We start from the raw sequence: 21,409 nt of genomic DNA, 5'->3' as shown, positions 1-21,409 counted from the left end.
AATTAGAAATAATACCGTTATGTGGTAATGTAGAAGAATGAAGCTGGGTTAATTGACATTGATAATATACAGCTGTGGGCTGGCTTCAGGGGCGGTGGGTTGGCTGATGTGGATAATGTGCAGCTGTGGCTCGTTCCTGCTAAGCAGTTAAATGGCTCTAAGGGGTATGGAAAAGGAGGTCTAGATGAAGAGAGACCTGGAAGAAGCAGAGGGAGGAGAGTGAGTGCCCTGGATGTAGGACAGACAAGGAGAAGGGTGTAGTAGAGGCAAGAAGCAGGGTGGACTGGCCTGAAGAGGATGAAGAAACAGCAGGAACAGTAGATGAACTTGTGAAACCTTGTGGGAGACTGGTGTCTGCTATGGGGCAACGTGTGCTAATTTGGTATGTGATGGTAAAAGACCTTGTTGCAGCTGGCTAGTTTTGAGAGTGCTGCAACATGGAAACATCATTCTTTGTCTTTCAGTTCCATATACAGAACTAAAAACTTGAAGTGTGAATGTGTGGGAAAACTGAATGCAGTGCTTAACCCACAAAACACCTTTTGATTCTTCAAGAGGGCTTCTGGGAGCAGTGTGCAGGTCGTTTGAAAGCATTTAATTATATACATCCATGCTCTGGATTTGTTGGATTTATATAATGCTAAAAATAAGGGTCCACGTAGTTTCCAAAAGACTTAATGTCTACCCTATATTTATCTTTTCCTTCACAGGTTTTCTTCCTCTATTCCTTAAATTTCCTTTTACACTTTGGTGTTGGAGGGAAAGACAGAGGGAAGTATTTCTCCTTTGAAACAACAAGTGTTGCTGCATACACAGATTTACTGTTTCATTTAGAGCTCTTGACTACCTTTCACTTGTCCCCTTGTGCAGTACTGTCTATCTATGCAAAACACCTGTTAAGTAGCAGTAGAGAATTAGGGTGACCTTACTGGCATTGTTTTGTAGCGAACATAGTGTAGCTCTTTTCCTTTGCTTTAATTCCAGGGTTTTTTTCAATTCAATGGGTTTAATTCTACCTTTTTAGATTGCTACTTTAAAACACAGTTTATTTCAATGATTGCGTTTAAAGCTTGACACTGAGCTGTGTCAGTCACAGTTTCCACCAAAGAAAACATGTCTCGTAACTACAATGCTAGGTTCCTGATTTTAGAGTATGATAATCTAGTAGAGCCTGTGTTAGTGTGATTTTCTTCTGAGCCACTTGCTCTCGTAAGAGACTTAGCAGTTTTGGGTCCTCACAGCACTATCAAACACATAAAACCCAAACCTTCTCAACACGCTACAGATCAGAAGAGATAAATCAGCTACCAAAATCTGCTTGAAGTTGTGTAAGCTACTCAAAGAGATCTTTATAATGAGTCACCAGTCTTGCAAAGATAGGTCACATTTAAATTATGAACTACTGCATTATTTATATTGGAGAGATTGTAACTCAGAAATCACAGCTACAAACAGGAAAAAGGTCTATGCAAGAGCAGTGAAATTATACTGCAATTTGCTGAGCTACAAAGATAAATTATTTCTAAGCAATATATATTATAAATAGTGATGCTGTACAAATAAGCTGTTCCTGAATTATAGTGGAACAGGAAAAAATGCTACCAATTTCAGTGAAAAACTGAGTGTGGGTTACAAGATAATGACAGTCCTCACAGGCAGAAGAATACTTGGTTCCCAGTGGGCTACAAACTACAATTTAAGCCAGAAGCTGCATGGAAAAAAACAGATTGCTAGAATTCTGAAGAAAGAGTCATAAGATCATGAAATAAAAATATTGGGTATTATCAGGTTTAGATTAGAAGATCTATGATGTAGGAAAAGTAAGTTTATCATGCGTGAGAGTGAGAAAGAATACCAGTGAACAGATGATCTAGAAAAAGACAGATAAAGATTATTTTGCTCTAAATTAATGTATTTATGCAGTACATTATTATGCAGTACCCACACCCCTGCCCCTCAAGCCTTCTCCAGGCTGAACAGTCCCAATTCTCTCATCCTCTACTCATAGATGTTCTAGTCCCTTAATCATCTTAGTGCCCCTTTTCTGGAATCTTCCAGTATGTCCACTCTTTCTTGTACAGTGGAGCCCAGAACTGGACACAGTGCTCCAGATATGGCCTCACCAGTGCTGAACAAAGGGATAGGAGCACCTCTCTCAACCTGCTGGCAATGCTCCTAATGCAGTCCAGGATGCTGCTGGCCTACTTCACCACAAGGATACATTGCTTGATCATGGTCAGCTTGGTGTCTAACAAGATCACCAGGGCCTTTTCTGCAAAGCTGCTTTCCAGCTGGTCAGCTTCCAGCTTGTACTGGGTTAATTCACCCCAGGTTTGGGACTTTTAATTTATCTTTGTTGAACTTCATGAGGTTCCTCTCAACCCATTCCCTCAGCCTTCCAAGGTCCTTCTGAATGTTAGCACAACCCTCTGGTATGTCAGCCACTCCTCGCAGTTTTGTATCATTTGCAAACTTGCTCAGGGTGCGCTTTGTCCCAGCATTAATGAAAATGTTAACAGTATTGACCTCAGTATTGATACCTGGGGTATCAATCAAGTGACCACTAGTCACTTGTCTTCAGCTGGACTTTGTGCCATTGATCACAACCATCTGGGCCCTGCCCTAAAACTAGCTTTCAACCAGCCTCATTATCCACTTCTCTGATGTACTTTTTCAGCTTGTCTATGGGGTTATGGGAGACATTGTCAAAGGCTTTACTAAAGACAAGGTAAACAACATCCACTGCTCCCCTGTTTGTCTCCCAAGCCAGTCACCTCATTGTAGAAGGTTACCAGGTTGATCAAGCATGATTTCCCCTTCATTATTCCATGCTGACTACCCCCAATGACTTGATTCTTCGTGTGTTTGGAAATGGTCTCCAAGAGGATATTTTCTGTCACCTTCCCAGGAACTGAGGTGAGGCTCACTGGCCTGTAGTTCCCTGGATCTTCCTTCTTACCTTTCTTGAAGATAGGAGGGACTGGTCTGTCCCACTCTTCTGGAACTTCTCCCAGTTGCCACAGCTTTTCAAAGTTGATTGAGTGGCCTTGCCATGGTACTAAGCAGCTCCTTTCAGTGCGTCTGGGTGCAACCAGTCAGGCCTCCTGGACTTGCTTACGTCCAGTGTGTTGGAAGTGGTCCCTAACCTGATCCTCCTCCATGGAGGGTAAGTCTTCCTTGTTCCAGACTTTACCTCTGGTCTGAGTGGCCTGGGATTCCTGAAGGCCAGCTTTACTGGCAAAATGGATGTGAAGAAGGCATTCGATACCTCGGTCTATTCTGTGATATTGGTCCCCAGTTTTCCTGACCCATTCAGCAGTGGGCCTACATTCCCTAGTCTTCCTTTTGCTGTTTAGGTACTTGCAGAATCCTTTCTTGATGCCCTTGTTTGTTTCCACCAATAAATTCACATGGTTTTTAAAACATGCTGAGTCTTGTAGTCTTTTTCCCTCACAGGTTGGAAAAGAGGTTATTTCTTTTCTTTTAAATCCTGGGAGGCACTCAGATGAGGGTCTTCCAAGCTGACAAAATTTGTGAACTTTTTGCAATGTGTGGGCCTCATGTGAGCTAGGATTGCTACTAGGTTTAGAAGTAGCATATCATATGGTCATAAAAGGCTAGTATTTGAGAATCTTGGGGTTACCCAACAGTCAGATGTGAGATCACATAGTTTATACCAAGGCTTTCAACAAGATTTAATTGAATGAAAAAAAAAAAAAATGTAGTATGTGCTGTCAAGTATTGACTGTATAGTAAAGCCCAGGATACGTGATTAATTTTACCTGCAAGGAAAACCACAGATGAAGAAACTAAAAGCAGAAGAAGTGTTGCAGACAATTGAAAGGCACATGGGGAAATAGGAATGGCAGATAAGAGTTACTGAAGTTAGGACACACAGCTTAATTATGCTATCCTCATGAAAAATACCACAAGATCATTAGCAGCCAGCAGGGATAAGTACCTCAATTTTATTAGTCACAAGAAACATTCAAGATATGTGAACATATGCTTTAAAATGTCAGTGCCTCATTCTGACCTCCTCTTAGGCTGTCATAATTTGTTACTCTTATATGCTAATACATTTTGATTTCTGCCATGTTCTGGAAGCTTCCAATAACATGGTATGCACAACAAAATGGTGAAGTATAGATGGTGTCAAAGGATCTCTTGTTAATTCCCTTATGTGCCTTTTTGGTTAAAAACAAAAAGGGGCAATTGTAAAGGAATGAAGGCAGTGGGTTGATTAGCATTGATAACATGCAGCTGTGGCTTTGCCTCAGAGGCAGTGGGTTGGTTGACATGGATGATGTGCAGGTGTAGCTTGTTCCTGCTAAGTGGTTAAATAGCCCTGAGGATTGTGGGAGGGGGGATCAGATGGAGGAGCAGTGTGGTCTGATCTTTGGAGGAAGGAGATACAGCACAGTCAGCAGAATCTGACCAATGGTAAGGCTTTGTTGTAGTCTACTAGTTTGATTGTGCTGCAACACCCTTATACACTGTTCTAGTGAAATTTAGGAAAGTAACCTAATTCATAAACATGTGCTTTAATTCTGTCTACAACTGTAAACAGGCTTATGAGCCACAGGTTGCCTGCTCTGGTGCTGCTGCTGCAGTAGGCTGAGCCGGTGGGGCTCTCCAGGAAGCTATGCTGGGTGCGGCTGTTCAAACTAAGCTTTTAAATTAGGCTTCATTCCCCACTGTTTTCTAAGGCCTGCCAACCCTGCGCTCTGAACAGGGCCCCTCTGTCATATTTAACCAACAAATCAGTGAGTAATGGGTTCCACCACCCATTGGAGATGGGAACCATTATTCACAGATAAATAGCTAAGAGTCTTCCTATTTTTAGGGAAAATGTCAAAGATAAGAAAACTCTTACGAGTTGGTAGGATAAGTTAGTTGTGAGTACCACTAATAGTATTTGCAAAATGTGATTCACATTTTAAATATTGTCTGGCAAGTTTGATGAGGGCTCTAAAGACTGGAACAGAACGCCACACAGGCTACCACTTTCACACTTGTTTCACTTTTCATTGCTCTTTATTTTTTGTTTTAAAGTATTAGAGAAATTGTAATCTCCAGTTATTAAGTTTTGGTTTACTGTATTTCTGAACTGAAGCCTTAAACTTTTCATCCACTATAGACAGGCTCAGTTAAACTACAAATTCTTATCAAGTGGTTTTGATGTAACTTGGTCACATCTCTGATTTCTAAGGTGGAGAGCCATCCAACAAAAAAAGGGTTTATGAAAGTCTGAGAATTAAGTGCAAACTGTTTAGCAGATACTGATTCATCTGATGCCATTTTTAAATATAATTTTGTCATAATTGTATACTGAAAAATTGAAAGAGTGGCTGTACCATGCCACAGTATGCAACTACTAGATATGAACTTGATTCCCATGCTCCATATCTAAACACTAGAGAGCAAATAAAAATAAAAATTCTTCCCATTAAACACTGAAATGTACAATTGCTACAGTGATCAAGGAAGAGAATAAGACTTATTTTTTCCCAAATTTTGAACGTTTCCTTTTTGCTATTGACCATTTTTTGAGTTATCTCTGTATAAAGAAAAACTTCCCTTATATGCCTTTTCAGCTTTGTTTTGCAGAGCTGGATGTAGGTCCTTGTTCATCAGATACAGGAACCACAGGCACCTACCAGGCAATGTATTTCAGAAATCCTGTTTTAGCAAAGCTTTATAGAATGGCTGTGGATTCCACAAGAGGCTTTCAAAGCTTTATTGGCTTATTTTTGTTGAACAGATTCATATAAATACCAAAAACCTAGTTTTAATATCACCAGGTCAGATTTGTAAATGCTGATTCATAGTGTTTGCTTTGTCTTTGATTCAGAAATACTTTGTGTGGCCACAGCAGAGCGTTAGTACTCGTGCTACAATCTAAGCATTAGCACTGTAAGACCTAATCCACCTGTACACTTGTTCCTTCACTGCAAGGATGTGAGTAGATTATGTGTATTTGAGGACACCCTGTAAATCCAAAAATTCAGTGACATTAATGAAATGTTGGGTACCACAAAGATTTTTATTATGTTGTCCCAGATTCTTGTGTTCAATCAGCAATATTCATAGCAGTAAGAGGTAGAAAGAAGAGCTGTGTATTTGATGGTAATAGCAGACCTGAAGTCACATACCAGGTTGGCTATATACACTGCTGGTATTGTTATTGTTCACCAGGACTCCAGCTAGGAGAGCAGGAGAAAACAGTACCTGTTCAGAATCTGGGGAATGGTAACAGAGTAGTATATTTGGAAATCAGGACTTAAAATCAAGTCAGGTCAGGAGAAAAAGATTGTAAGAATGTGGGGCACATTTTCACAGGAGACTGAGAGTACAGAGTGAAAACATTGTAGGTAAAGTAAGGGGGGGAAGAAAGTGTCATGTATGCATGCCTGTGGTGCCTGACCAGAGGTTATTTCAACTGAAACCTTTTGTTAGAGCTTGCCACTTTTGTTATTTTGTAACTACAGCTCAGCATAGGCGTGACTGAACATCTGGGATACCCCTTCTCTGCACTGATCACTCTTACATTACCTACTGTACATAAATGTAAGCAGATCATTCTTGGAAGAGGTACAAAGCTGTTGATATCGGCAACATGCAGTAAGAAAAGACTTGATGACAGGAAGATGTTTCAGTATTTCTTTCCAATCTCTTGTATAACAGGGTGATGAAACAGCAGGGATTGCCGACATGTTTTCACTGAACTAAAGTTAAGGGGCGAGCACTAACTAGACAGAGCAGTTTGAGGATTTAAAAAAAAAAAGTATTTGTCAGTAAAGCCATTAATGAAGCAGACAGCCTGTATGCTTAAGGATAATAAGATAAAGCAGTTATTCGTTTTTATTAATGTATGTTTTGTAGTGAACAAAAGACAGTCTTCTACTGAAGGGCAAATAACCAGCTATCATCTCAAACATTTAATAAGCCTTTCACTGCTGCAAGGTCCCCATTGTGTGTATAATAATCTTATTTATTTATCATTGATCTTGGATTATTATCTTAGTAATGCATACCTTAGCTATTTTAACTTACATTATATTAATCTTGGTATTTGTGGTTTTATTGTATTGAAATGGAAATAGTGATAGTTTGTGATTTAGTTTTATTTGAGCAGTTGCATGCCTTGCAAAAAAAAAAAAAAATTTCTATAGAGGTTTTTAAGACAGCAATTTTTTAATACCTGTGCACATAGTGATTAATACTTTGTATTTGGGTATGTTTTATCTCACTAATATTGAAATTTTTCTATAAGTGAATTGAATGAATCAACTACATGTTACTGTTTTCATGGCTAATTCTGTAATATTTCGTTATCAAAACTGTTGGCTAAAAAGGAAGTTCTCTTCACGAGCCACACCATGTGTATTGTACAACTGACACTTTGTAACTAGTTAAACAATGAAAAGATTTATCATTTTTGCAGCAGTATCCATGGTTCCTTATTTTTTTGAACATACGGCACCACACCTCTTTGGATGTAAGGTGAAAAGAAGGCCTTAGCAGATATCCATGAAACAGTCAGAACTCCTTGAGTTTAAAAAAAAAAATAAAAATTAGAAACTTAGAGACCTTCTTCAGTGCTGGTATGCAAGAGCAAGTACCTTGGCATGGGAATGGGTTGGTTATATTGTTTCATGCTTCGCACAACAGTGATTTCATAGGTCCAGGCAACAGGTCTTTTAAATGAGTGCTGTTGGAGTTTCAGTATGCTTCATACTTGTGCAGCAATTGCTATTGCAAGCATTTTACAGCCTTTGCCAGAACGTCTTCTTTCCGCATCCTGCCTTTATCATTCTCCTCTGCTTTAAATATTTTTACAAAAGTACGGTCTGTCCCAAAGGTTAGTTCAATCTGACATGCACGAATTGTCTCTTTACACTCCTTCCCTTTACAGAATGAGTGTTCTGTGTTGTTATGCAGAGCTATCCTCTCCCAGTTCCTCTCCAAAAAACCACCAGATTTCAGTTAATACTGGATAGACTTATTAGATCTACTCTTTAGGTGCAGCCTGAGTGACTTCTGAGAAACTGTTTTACTTTAGTGCATTAATCATCTACTTTAATCTTATCCAAAAATACATGCACAATGTGAAGAATGGCAGTTGATATTAAAGTAGTTAATGTTTCCTGTCTTTGGAGTCTGTGTTGTTTCCTTGTCTTGCTTTGAGCAGCCCTCCAATTCCTGTTTTTCTAACAGGTTTTGGTTCCCCCACAGTTCTCACACTTGTGATTAAGCATTGTATTTTCTCACTTTTTCTTCCAATTCTGTCTTCTACACACAGTTTCTCTCTGTATCTGATTTTCTTTCTTCATATTATATTTACATCTTAACATTGATGCACCCAATGGTGCAAAACCAGTTCAGATTGCTCCCATATCGGATCTACTGACTTTCAGGCTATCTTCTTATTCCCAGTTCAGCTATCAGTGCAGTTATCAAAGCTGCACGTTCCTTCAACAATTTTCTTGCATACTGCCCCCGCTCAACTGTTCTAGCCCATTGCTCCCCCAGGAAAATATTTGGAGCTATACTTATAATTTGAAATAGAAAGTTGGAAGGTGATATTACTTGGCCTGGTAGAGTATAATCCATATAGTACATTTTAACTTACATTTTGAAATGAAAAATTATTTTAAACTAAAAAAAGACACTCTTCATGTTGAACATGTCAAATGACATATTTCAAGAATTTCAACATGTTTCCCAACATTTCTTTGAATTGAGATATCAATCAAATCTGGTCCTTTCCTCTGAACAGTCTGTTTCAAGGAAGTGTCAAAAAATTCATAACAAACTGTCTGGAAAGCAAAAGCAAAATATTGTGTAGGGGTTTTTCTTTTTTTTTTTCCCTCTTCTGTTTAAAATAAAGCCTCTTAAACTATCTACCAGCCTGTCCTTACTCTCCTGGAATACTAAATAGTAAACCAGTTGCATGAGCTGTTTCAGAACCAGTACTGGCAGCATGCTACTATTTATTTCCTTTCTGGCTTATGCTTTGTGTGCTGAATTTTTGGAGTAAATTTTTGTAACTGAAATATAAACCCTTGAGAAATCAAAGCTTATAATAAACTGAAATACTGACAGAGCCTGAACTATAGTGCGCAAATTGCAGGCTTGAAAAGCAGAAAAATAGAATCAAGAGCCTCTAACTACTCTAAATTATAGTCTCTCAATTTTTTTGTAGGGCAATCAGAAGACTATTTAAGTAGAATAATAAATTCCTACCAATTAGCTATTTGTAATTAAAATTAAACATACCAGGATCATGTCATTAGGATTTTTATAGTCAAGTACATGTTATTAAAACAGTTGTATTCTCATTGTTACATTTTCCTTAGAATGATTTTTTTTTTAAAATATTTTCTCTTAACATGAATTGGTTTTTTGAAAGCACTCCCCATTTTCAGAAGCTTGGAATTGTCATCATTCTTGGGAAAAGCATGTCTGCATGTTTATGCATATTTAATGTAGGTGTGTGAACACACATGCACATATGTGCACATACTCACACCTATTTACTACTTCAACAGTAAGCCTTCTGGCTTCAAAACAGTTCAGTGTACAAGTTCTAGGTAATAAATGCGTTGTTTATTACTTACGGTACATATCTGTTTTCAGCAAATTGAAAATGAATTGAATAATAGGTTGTGAGTAAAGCATTGTATTAGTGGATTTATTACAGAGCTGTGTCTGCACTGCAGCAGAGCTGTGAATTCACTGGCACATCCTTGGTTTTGATGTCTTTAAAGTAGACTAAAACACTCATTATATTGCAATTTATAAAAATGTTTTAAGGCTTCTATAAAAGAATAAAATACCGATGTGCACTGAGGACACACATAAAGGACAGGGAGATAAGTCAGTTGAACCTATATGCTTCATATTTTATATATGATATTTTAGCTGAGCATATTGTTGTTTGTGGTAGATGGCAGAATCATCACAGTAAAGGAGAAAAAGCAGCTTGTATAGATTTTAGCATGTAGTGTAAATATGCTCCATGATGAGCTGGAGGAGAATAGTGTTGTGTAAAATGATAACTCCTTTCTGTGTTACTATCTCTTATCATTGTTATTCCTGATAACTGAAATGATAAGGAGGAAATTCCACTCTGATAATATCCTGTGTAAATATAAATTATAAACCCTTTTCTGATCAAAAAAACTTGCAAACTAAGATGATAAGAAATGTGACTAGAGAAAGGGGAAAGGTTTATAAGTGAATATGCACGTTTCATTGCCTTTAATGAATGATGGTCATCATTAAGGTTTGTCGTTGCATGGATCAGCTCAGGGAGAGTGTTCCATGTGGAATAAATAAGTCATGTGTGAATGCCATCTGTATCTGATTCATTCATAGTTAATCCAAGCCAAATTTTAATTCATGACTCGAGAGGCGAGTCAATATGTCCTTGCCAGTATTTACCAAAGTAGGAGTCCGTGAGGATGTACAGCAAGAAAAGCATGCTGACCTTAGCTGTTCCCCTATGATACAATGGGATAACTAAAAGTCTTGGTAGGTTTAGTTTTGCTCTATCAAGAAATAAGGAAGATTTGAGGTTCTTTCAGAGACAGGAAAAATTAGTGTCCTTGGCTTATGTGTTCACTAGGGATTTAATAATGAAACTGACATTTATAGCAGTTGTCATTAATAAACTTCTCAGAACATTAACTTCCATTTCCCATTTGCTTCATTGTATAGACTATGTGTTTTGCTTCACTGCCAAGACTGCATTTTTGTTTTGAAGGGGAAAAACCTTCATTATTTAGGGCAGAAACTGTTTCCTACAATACTTTACAGAGCAGACTTTTCCAGTCATATGATTGTTGGAACCATCCACTGGAATTAACAATTTATAGTCTAAACATTGATGCAAGATCCACAGTCTCTGTCAAGACCTCAGAACTTATCCTAGCTTTACCTCCAAAACAGTGCTTGTAAGATAATTGGTCTTCTAGAGAAGCTTCCCGATTGTGTCTATCACAGTGAACAAAGTCACCAGATTCCTGACAGTAATGATGATGAAGAGTGAAATACAGAAAGATGGTGTTTTAGCTGAATCACAAGTCATTCATGCCAGGCAAGTAAAAGACCACTTGCTGTTGTGATTTTTTTTTTTTAGGAGTACCAACATTCGGAGTATTTTTAAATAAAATCATTTAGGTAAACTGCACTTTACAAGATCAGCATCACTTTAGTAGTGCTAAATCATGTTTTATTTCGTTTCCTTTAAACCCTAATGCCATAGCAACAATTGGGACATTGACTTTCAATATGTTGAACTCAAAATCTACTAGATGTGAAATACAGCTCCATCTCATTGTGTCATGGACAGACTAGTAAAATAGGATGCTGAGCCAAGACCATACTAACATCAATAATAGTTGATGGGATCTTACAGCTCTGTGACCGTCAAGGTGATTTATATACTGTAAATTTGTAAAGCAAGACATAGGTTGTGCTTTCTACATACGATGCATCAGGATGGTTATCACCTATTTTAAGATGAACATGAGATAGCTGTTGTCCCTGATCAAGACACTAGGGACCAAAGCAAGTAATCTAAAAGATAAGATCTGTTATGGTGTCTACCGAGGCTGTCATACCCCTTGGCTATGACACTCCCATGCTCAGTTTTGATTGACACAAGGTGCTTTTTGTACATCATTCATCAATTGTATAATCAACTTTATTCCTAAGTAATTCTTTTTATTACGGGAAGAAATGTAAAGATTTCTAATCATCACTTTCTTTATTCGCCAAAAGATAAATTTAGGAGTAAACTCATTTAAAACAAAGCTCTGTAAAATTCTGTCTTTGCCTGGTGATTCAATGCATGATCACTTGTGTTTACTAGCAGGGACTATAGTAGTCACTGTTCTGTATTATGTAGGCTGCTTACTGATCTCTGTGCTCTGATAATTATAATTTGGAGAAAGTTTCTCTTGTTCTTTAGGAAAAGTCTAACATGGATTATAAAGTGAAGTTGATGTCATAAAATCTCAGGAGCTGTATTTAATTCAAGCTGCAAAACACAGAAGTAATAAATGATTAAGAAGACACCAAATAATCAATTTCATGGTTTGTTCTCAAGCCCAGCCAGTATGTTCTTCTTTACCTATTTGAAATAGCGAAAGATAAGTGATTACATGAATACAAAGTTAATCCAGTCAGATTTTGAACAGGGCAATACTTGAAAAGGTTTAAAGATTTCTTCAGGAACTTAGTAAAAGCCATGAGGTTATTCTGGGGATTCTCAGTGCTTAACACATCTTTTCTTATCCCCAAGTGGGCTGAATTGTACCACCTTGGCACAGTTAGGTTAGTGACTAACTGTCACTTCTACATGTTTGTCTAAATAATATACTCAAATTTACCAGTCCAAAAAAAGTATTACACAGAGTAGCTCTCAATCTGCTCTAGAAAGTCTTAACCTGTTACTAACTAGGCAAAGCTCTTCATAGGGTAATGAAAAAGTTAAAAACCCCACTGGAGATAGATCATATTTAGTTACTGGTCTTTCATACTAGTTTATTCTTCCTTTTGTTTTGACCCATACAATACACTTAAGATAGTATTTTAGATGCAGATGCTTGTATTTACACCAGTTGAAGATCTGGCCCCGAGTTTGCTGACTACAATACCATGCAATAGAAATTGTCTTTTTAATCCAGCCTGATTTGTTTATGTATCAGTTTGGGAGTTTTCTCTACCTCTGAGATTTTCACAGTATCGTCCAGTTTGCAGCTCAGGGACTGGATTGTAGCCCATGAGCCATTTCCACTCAGTTTATCTGGTTGTTCTTCCCCTGGCACTGCCCCAGAGGAGATGGGGAATAGCTAAAGAAGTTAGTTCCTCCTGCCACAGCTCCACACAGAGCTGGTCTCCTGTTAATGTGGAGCAATTGCTGGGAACTGACAGAAGGGTTACCAGGGCTGGGAAATTCCATCTTGTTAGCTGCTGCAGCAGATTCATCCTCCCCTGCTTTGCTTCAGCAGAGGTGGCAGCAGTTTGGGTTGGATAGAAGTAGATGTTCAGCCATCGGCCACCATAGGTTCTAGATTATGCATAACAGGTGCAGGAGATTTTCTGCAACAAATGCCAGAGAAAAAGGTTGTCCAGCTCCTGCAACTGCTAAAGTGGAACAAAGCATAATTTCATTTTAAGGAGCTAATTTGTGAAGTGCTCTGAAAATTGAAAATTGTATACAGTGTTGTATACAAAATAAAAACTGTATCAATCCAAGAGGACCACTTAATTTGAATTAACTGCAGTATTTTCCTTTATGCATCCATCCTTCATTATTGTTCTAATGCAAACAACCTTAGAATAGCACCTTATTGGTCTGAAGATAACATTGCAAAAACTGTTTGGCAGCCTCTTCTAGGAATATGCCCTAAAGGAACTTTGCTTAACCAAATGTCACTGCATATTTTAATATTGATTCACTCTTTGTAAATCAGTGTCTTTAAAAGTGCCAAGCATTTTCTTTTGATCTTGTGGCAGAACAAGTCTGATAATGCCCACCAAAGAAACAAGAAAACTGTGTATTACAGTAAATGATAACGAAAGGCTAGGTTCTTCTTGGTTCAGGAAGGATTGTTTAGTTCTGCCGTTGTCAATTATATGCATCTGTGTGCAATTAGGTTAGAAAGCAGCAAATAAAACTAATTTGGGAATTATTGTGAATCTGAATTAATTTTGCAGTGCCTCCCACCTGCCCTTTGTGTTGTCTTGCATATGAGAACTAAATCCTGTTGCTGGAAGTCTCAAAGTCACTTTAAACACTTGTTACATTGAAAAAAACAAAAACAAAAGAATCTTACAGGTCAGATCAGTTGTTTTTAATTTTATTTAGGACACACTGAAAATCAGAGACCCTCTATGGAATGGGTAATATTAATCTGATACTGGTGCAGTAGGACTCTGCAATAGCAACGTGTCCTTAATTGGTTATCTTGTTGTTCAGTACCACTTTCACCATGACAAGTGGAATGCATTCTGTTGCTCATTAAAGAGCAGTATCGCTGCAAACAGATGCATATGTTTAGAATATTTTTGTGATTTTGTTACTCGTTTACATTAGGTCTTTTAAGTAAGCTACATATATTCAGTGATTCAAACTGCCAGATGAAAGCAGTATTTATTGCTCTCACAAGTTATTTTCCTTGTATGTTGTTTTACAGACCTAATCTGTCATGGTCTTCTTGAGCAGTCAGGAAACCCTGTACAGTAAAAAAAGGTTAAATTTTTAAAAGGTTTTAATAGTCTTTGTGTGGTTGTGCATAAAGGTAGATATTCAACAGGGTTAGCAGTATGTATTTTGAAGGATCTTTACACAAAATAGTGATAAAGGATATTGATTTTAAGGAGGTGTTTGGAGGCGATAAAGAGGGCAACAAATGGAAAAATATTGTAAGACCATTCAACACAGACTGGTGATGGTTAGTTCTGAGGCAGAGGAATAGACAAAAAAGCAGAAGCGAAATGATTTGGGAAAGAAACAAGAGGTGAGATGTCATCAGGAACAAGATTAGATAGGGATTTGATGATGAGAAGGAAAAGATTGAATTTCACGTTAAGAATATTTCAACCCAGGTTATTTTCCATTGCAAAAAGCCTTTAACATTTTGTTCTGCTCTACAGAAATTCTCATGCTGTTGTTATCACTGTAGCATTTGAGTTTTTTTCAGTACGGTAGTGGGCAATAAGTGTCAAATCTATTGTGTGTAGTTCATTCCTTCCTTTTGACCTCCCAGGTGGAGGAGTAATTGCACAAGTGAATGTTTTGGTTTGGTGGTGTTGCTTGGCTTGGTTGTTTCTAATTTATATATATGGAGGGTTAGTTTATATTTATTCACAAGCTGTACTTTGCACTTATGCTAGAGATGGCAAGTGTGAAGGGGAAGCAGGGAAGGAAAGGAAAAGGCAGGGGAAAAAGAGAAAAGTCTATGTTATACACCAGAGAATAGTGAGATTTGTGATGGTTCTTCAGTCCTGAGGGGCTTAATTTGAAAGTCTGTGTGTGGCCATCTGGACACTTAGCTTCCTGCATAAAGTAACTTTATTTTCCTGCTCAAATGAACTCTAAACTTTAGAATTTGAGTCAATTACTATGTACCTTGGACACAATTTGCCTGGGGAAGCTAGTTAATCCATTAAATAACCCTGCCCTTGGGAATATAGTCCTTTAAAAAAAACAAGGTAGTGACCAAAGCCTGTTGATTTACGGAAGTGAAATAGCACAGCCACAACAATAAGGAAATACAGTCACATAATGAGAAATTAAGAGACGGAAATAAATGCTTTCTGTTTCTTATGGGATATCAAAATACCTGGATTAGAAATGGGTCTGGAAAGGTGTCTGAGTCCATTCTCCTGCCTTCAGGCAGGACCAAATATACTTAAGCCATGCCTGATATATTTTAAGAACAACTCAAAATAATATATCTTTTACCAGTAATGAACCTCATTGCTTCTTTGCCTGTTCCCTCTGGACATTTCTAACAGTTCGTAATCTTCCTGTTTCCAACTACTTTTTGTACAGTTGATAATTGGCCATTGCTTACTTCTGCTGAATGTGGTGTTAAGATTTCTGGGTCTTTCATGTCACTCTCCTGCTTATACCCATATTATAAGATCCCTGTTTCTCTGGGGTTTGTTTTTCTTGTTGGCAATAGGATGGTGGGTTGACTGAGGATCACTGTACCACATGTGGAATTCCCCAGATCCCTTTTTGAAGAATTGCTGTCTGGCCAAACTCTTTCCCCACGCCGTGGTTACTCCTACCTCAGTATCAGACTTCTCTCATACTGTTGTTACCGAAATCTCGGAATGAAGAACTTATCAACACCAATGTGATGTAGATAAGCAGACACTTCTTTATTGACGGCCGGGTGCGTGCGTGAGTCCTCTCACGATCAACGCACACCAAGCTTCAAAATCAGATATCATATATAGGACTTATTCATCCATATTCATTAAATATTCATGCATAATCATAATATTTCCCATAAATCATTAACATATTCTCCTCCCATATCCGATTCCGTGCAATAGAGCTTAGAAAGGTCCAGAAATGGATCTGGGGTACGATTTGGGTAGGTGGTATATGAGTCGGTGGTCGCGATCTCCCCCTGCCGGAATTACCTTTTACTAAAGTTAACGGTTTCTTGGCAGGCACCTACAAGCTGTTCCAGTCGACTCTTCCCAATTTCCATTAATCTCATATTTTGACATCTCAATACACTTTCTATATACAGAAGACTGGTCAGATACAAAGAAACCTTTCAAACCCTAAATTATTACTTAAGTTTCAACAATGATTCCAGCCCATTCTTCTGGCCTTAGTACAAGATGTACAGAGGGTCTCATAACAGCTTTTACTAAATAATCATAAGTTTCTTCAAAATATATTTTTATCCTTCTATATTTCTATTCTATAAAATAACTCTATGAAATCAAATAATCCAAGTCAATCAATCTTAACTTTTTAACAAATCGATAACACTGTTGTCGTATTAATTATCACGTATTTCAATTTAGTTTCCCAAAATATTTTCTGTTTATAATCCTCAAAAGAGCAGCCTCTCCCAGTTTCATATCTTCATTCAGAAGAAACACCTCGTGTCGGTCCCAGTTCATTTGGCATGGGCAGTTCCCTCTCAGTCTGTGGCAGAGGCAGTGTGGCTTAGGCCAGGTATCCCATTCTGCTCCCAGTTGCCATATTTCCTTGGGACTCTCAGACCACTCCCTGTGGTCTGACATTTGTATATTCACTCATGGGATGGAGGTACGGTGGGTGGAAGTAGCCTGATTGACAATAAAATAATATGTCTGAACCAGAGTGCTGTTCTTGTTTGCTGCAAAGATGCATTTGGAAGGAACAGTGCTTACTGCAGACTACGTGAGCATCCTGTTTCCAGTTTTCTCTCTTGGAAAGTCTAGGGGTGGGGAGAAGCTTAGTGATCTACCAGATATTTGTATAGAGCATCTCTGAGGAAATGGTAAAGCTTCAGGAAATGTTCAGTCATGGATAGACCACTTGTATTCCTTGTGCAAAGTATATCTGGGCAGACACTGAGGAGAAGTGTAGTACATTTCTCCCTCATCCAGCTGGAATATTAGAGTTGCAATCTGGTAGTTTTAAATCATAGACAGTTGATTAAAACAGATTTGTTAAAAAGAGTTTAAACCAGAATTTACTATAGGTAAAGTGTAAAAAAGGACAATTTTCCAACTGGTGATTTGGAGAAACTCTCTATATATTTTTAATCAGGAAGGCATTGTTGAACATCAGCAGGAAAGTAATGGCATGGGGTTTATTTTGGAACGGAAATTTGGTCTATTGCTTTGGTCTGTGTTGTGGACAACTAGAAAAAAGTGATACTCTAGAGGGTACAGTTGCAATATTTAAGGTAGAAGGAGGTGAAAACCTGTGAGTTGGCTCCTGCCACAGCTGAAGGCAAGGCAACAATATTATACCAGTTATTACTGAGGAATTTTGCTTATCCTCCTCAGATTAAATATTGCTAATGAATGAGCAAATAGCAAAGAAATGAAGAAATAGCAATTAATTAGGATGATGAGTAAGAAGGCACTAAGAATACACCAAAACTAATTAGGTAATAATTGGGAAGATAGCCTTCTTTCATAATGCTAACATGTCATATTGCAGCAGTAGTAATAATAATTATTATTATTATTTAAAAAAGAGCAGCATGGTTTTGTATTACTAGGTGACAGTCAACCTCATGTAATTTAACAAATGGGAAGAGAGAGATCCAGATCACTAGACACCTATTAATCTGATTTTAGTAGTCTTACTAAGCTTTTGAAGAATTGAACAGTAGAGTAATCGAATACCTGGAAATAAATGGAAGGTAAAGTGAAGCAGGCGTTTATCAACAGTCAATTGTTCAGGATTAACCTGATCTCCTTCTGATAAAAGCTCCGTAGTTTTTTCTCAGACAAGAAATACAATAGATTTCATTTGTTAGATATCAATAAAACATTTTATATACTGTAATGATGGAAATTACTAGCTAAACCAAGGAATAGGGGGTTTGAGAGAGGAATTGCAAAGTGAATGGTGAACTGGCAAGTGGAATTGCCTGCAGTTTGGGCTGGTGGAATAACAGCTGGCTGAGACATTAGAGTTGCTCAGAGACCAGTGCCAGAGATGATCCTGTTTAATGCTTCGACCTTGGCTCAAAATTGGGAATATCTTGATGAAATATGCTGACGATATAGATTCAGCCTAGAAAAATAAGCAGAAACATTGGAATGACACCATGGAAATTGTAGTACAGGGGGATGCTGTTGGTAACAAGAACAAGAACTTCTGTTAAAAGATGGAGCTTGTTGGTTGGAAGTGATTGGAAAGAAGGATGTACTGAAGGTATTTAATGTATTGAGTAATCTCAGAATGACATTGAGCCACTATTCTGACACAATCAGGAAAATGCTATATATCAAGCAAAATAATTTCAGTAAAGAGATACAAAAGTATTGATCAACTCTGAAACATTAGTAAGACCTCCTCCAGAAAACTCATTAGATCACAAATGCAAGGGGCAGCAGAGGTACAAGAAAGAACAATAGAAAACCTGTTTTCCAACAGGAGACTTGTTTTCATAAAAATACTGACTGAGAGAACTTATGACTGTTCTTTGCAAAATCAGAGGATGTAAATCCCAAAGAAAAACAAGTGTTTTGAAACACAACTCAGTGTTACCAAATAAAATACCAAACAAAACTCTCTATGGATAAATTTTGCCATGGAAATTAAAATAAAGTGTATAAAACTTGAAGGGCTGACGTTCTAGACCCGCCTTTCAGAAAAAGTCATAGAGCAAGAAAGTTCTCAAAATGGAGTCAGCAAGATTTCATAAACATCAGTTCTTAAAATCTAGGTGTTCACAATGGGAAGGAACACAACTCAGTGACTAGAAACGTGCTTCCACTTCTCTGTTTTCTGGCAGCTTCTAACTTCAAAGCCTTTTTCGGGAGGGAAGTGTCATTTAGGAGGTTGGGGGTTTGGTTTGATTTTTTTTAATGTAACGCAGCCTTATGTCTAAAAGGAGACTAAGGAATGGAATTGCCTAGAATCATAGTCTTTTAATCCAAATGAACTGCAAAAAGGGCATGTGTTGGGTTTGAGTGTGTACATTTTTGTGTATACTAAATGATAAGTGTGAAGTAGATCAACGATATGATTGCATAAGTTTAAATAATTTAAAAAATACGAATTTCTTCTGAAGATGTATATGGAAATACATAGGCAAGGTACCTTCTACCTTACCAGTATTCATATCTCACCATCACTCTATGGCAAGAAAAGTATTTGAAATATAATGGACTTTACAGTTAGGAATTTTATTCCTTCTGACACCTCTACTGAATTCAAAGGGGTTTTTCTTCTGTAATTTATATATTCCAGTTAAAATTTCCTGTAAACTCTATTATGGTGGGTAAGGTTTGTCCGGAAAGTGGACAGATGAGCAGCAGATAATGTTACAGGAGTTTGCTAATGGATTTAATAGAAAATAAATTTTATAATTTTATTTGATAAAATAAACTAACAGAAAATTGGGGATAGAGGGAGGACTTAAGGAAATGATCCTATATTCTGATTTAAACTCCAGTTAACACTAATATTAAGATATTGTTTAATCCCTTTCTCTGACTACATCATATTTAGAGCAGGGAAAAGCAGATGAGCAAAAAGAAATTTTGCAGATACAGGGTAAGCTTGCCCAACCTCCATACTAGAAGTGCAAAATTAAAATCAGGGAGTTTGCTGAATATCTCTGGGTTTAAGTCTTAATATGCTCCATTACTTTATACAGATAAACATCTGTTTTTCATATTTCCCTAGATCAAATCGTTTACCTCAGTTACATAGTCAATAGTGCAGTATCTCTACTAGTTATGCTACAATAGAAGTAAGTTATACCACACTAAAATGTGAAAGTAGTTGCTAGCATTCTGTGTGAGACTATATATAAATAGCTGGCAAAATTCACATAGAAAAATGTTTAGTTTGGTCACTGGAAAAATACTTTTAATGTAATATATGTTCAAATCTAAATGAAGAAAATATATCAAAAGCAGTTATTTTGCAAGGCTGTAAAGACACAAAACTATATTCAGATTTAGGAACTTTTGTAGATGTTTATTTCATTGAATAAAGTTACTTTTATGAGATTGCTTTTGAAATGCTGCTGCTTTCTGCTTTTCCTGCTCTTGTACCCACCAGCTATGGATTTATATAAATTGTTAAAGGTTTGGATGTTTAGAATCATGCTATTATATGCTCTTGTTTTTCTTCTGTGTTGTTGAGAACACAATGGAAAATCATCACCTATTAACCAAATAACAGTAAGCAGCTCAATCTGTTCATTTAGCCTGCCACACTTACAAAACTAAATGAATCCAATTAAACCATGTTGAAAACATATTTTATTGAACTGTGGTAATTGCCTCAGGTAGTTTCACTGTATTTTACTCCAAACCCAAAAATTTTAAATCCCTGTTTCTTGCTTTAGAAAAGCATTTCTTTAAGCACTGTTTTTAACCAAGCCAGTATTTTCTGATATTTTTAAATAAGAATGGGTAGCCTTGAATACTACAGGCTGCTATAGCATTTAAGACATCTATATTGTGTATATTCTGAGGTACTTGTACTGGCATGCATAAACCCCAAAACCTTTCTGAACCTGAGTATGCAATGTTCAGGTCTCAATTGCAGACCAGGATGTAGATTGCTCTTAGTAGCCGAGTCATGTGTACCGATGCTGTTGAAGCTTGAGGAGGTACAAGACCATAAGTTTATAAGGAGTTTACCCAGACACCTGGGTTTTCAATCAATTGCTACGTGGGAAGGGAAAGCTGTCCTTGACTGTTATTTAATAGAGTGTTGTTAAGTATCACAGGAATATGATTAACTTCAGATTTACCTTAGAGATAAGGATCCTTAATTTTTAACGCATTTATGAAAATATTCTGTTTGCCTATTAGGGAGTCTCCTAATTTTAATTGTTAATGTCATAATAACAAAAGATTAGTTTGTAAATTAAATTTGTTTAACTCAACATGAAAGAAAAGCTCCTTTAGTTCTTGATCAAAAATGCAAAGCTTGTACTGAGTCTAACAAATTTAGTAAGAAAAAGAAAAGATTCTTTGAAATGATATTTGAAAGCCTGTCAAAGAAAAGAAATGTAATAGTTTCAAAGGTGAATGTACATGGTAATTCCCATTTTTAACTACCTTTGATAGAAAAGAAACTGGCCAAACTCATAATCTTTGAAATCACATTTAGATAATATTTCAAACAGTAAATATATGTTCTACTATAACTTTGGGTTTTGCTGTTCCACTTTTT

At 37.2% G+C, this 21,409-nt stretch overlaps 1 protein-coding gene across 2 annotated transcripts in view; it reads left to right on the top strand.

Moving 5' to 3' along the window:
- CNTNAP2 (contactin associated protein 2) overlaps positions 1-21,409 on the top strand; it is a 1,145,700-nt gene that overhangs the window by 722,448 nt on the left and 401,843 nt on the right. The window lies entirely within an intron of this gene.

This window comes from Falco naumanni, chromosome 4 (assembly GCF_017639655.2).
Source record: "Falco naumanni isolate bFalNau1 chromosome 4, bFalNau1.pat, whole genome shotgun sequence".
Lineage (NCBI taxonomy): Eukaryota > Metazoa > Chordata > Aves > Falconiformes > Falconidae > Falco > Falco naumanni.
The sequence above is the reverse complement of the archived record's forward strand: the minus strand, read 5'-3'. Positions and strand labels throughout refer to the sequence as shown.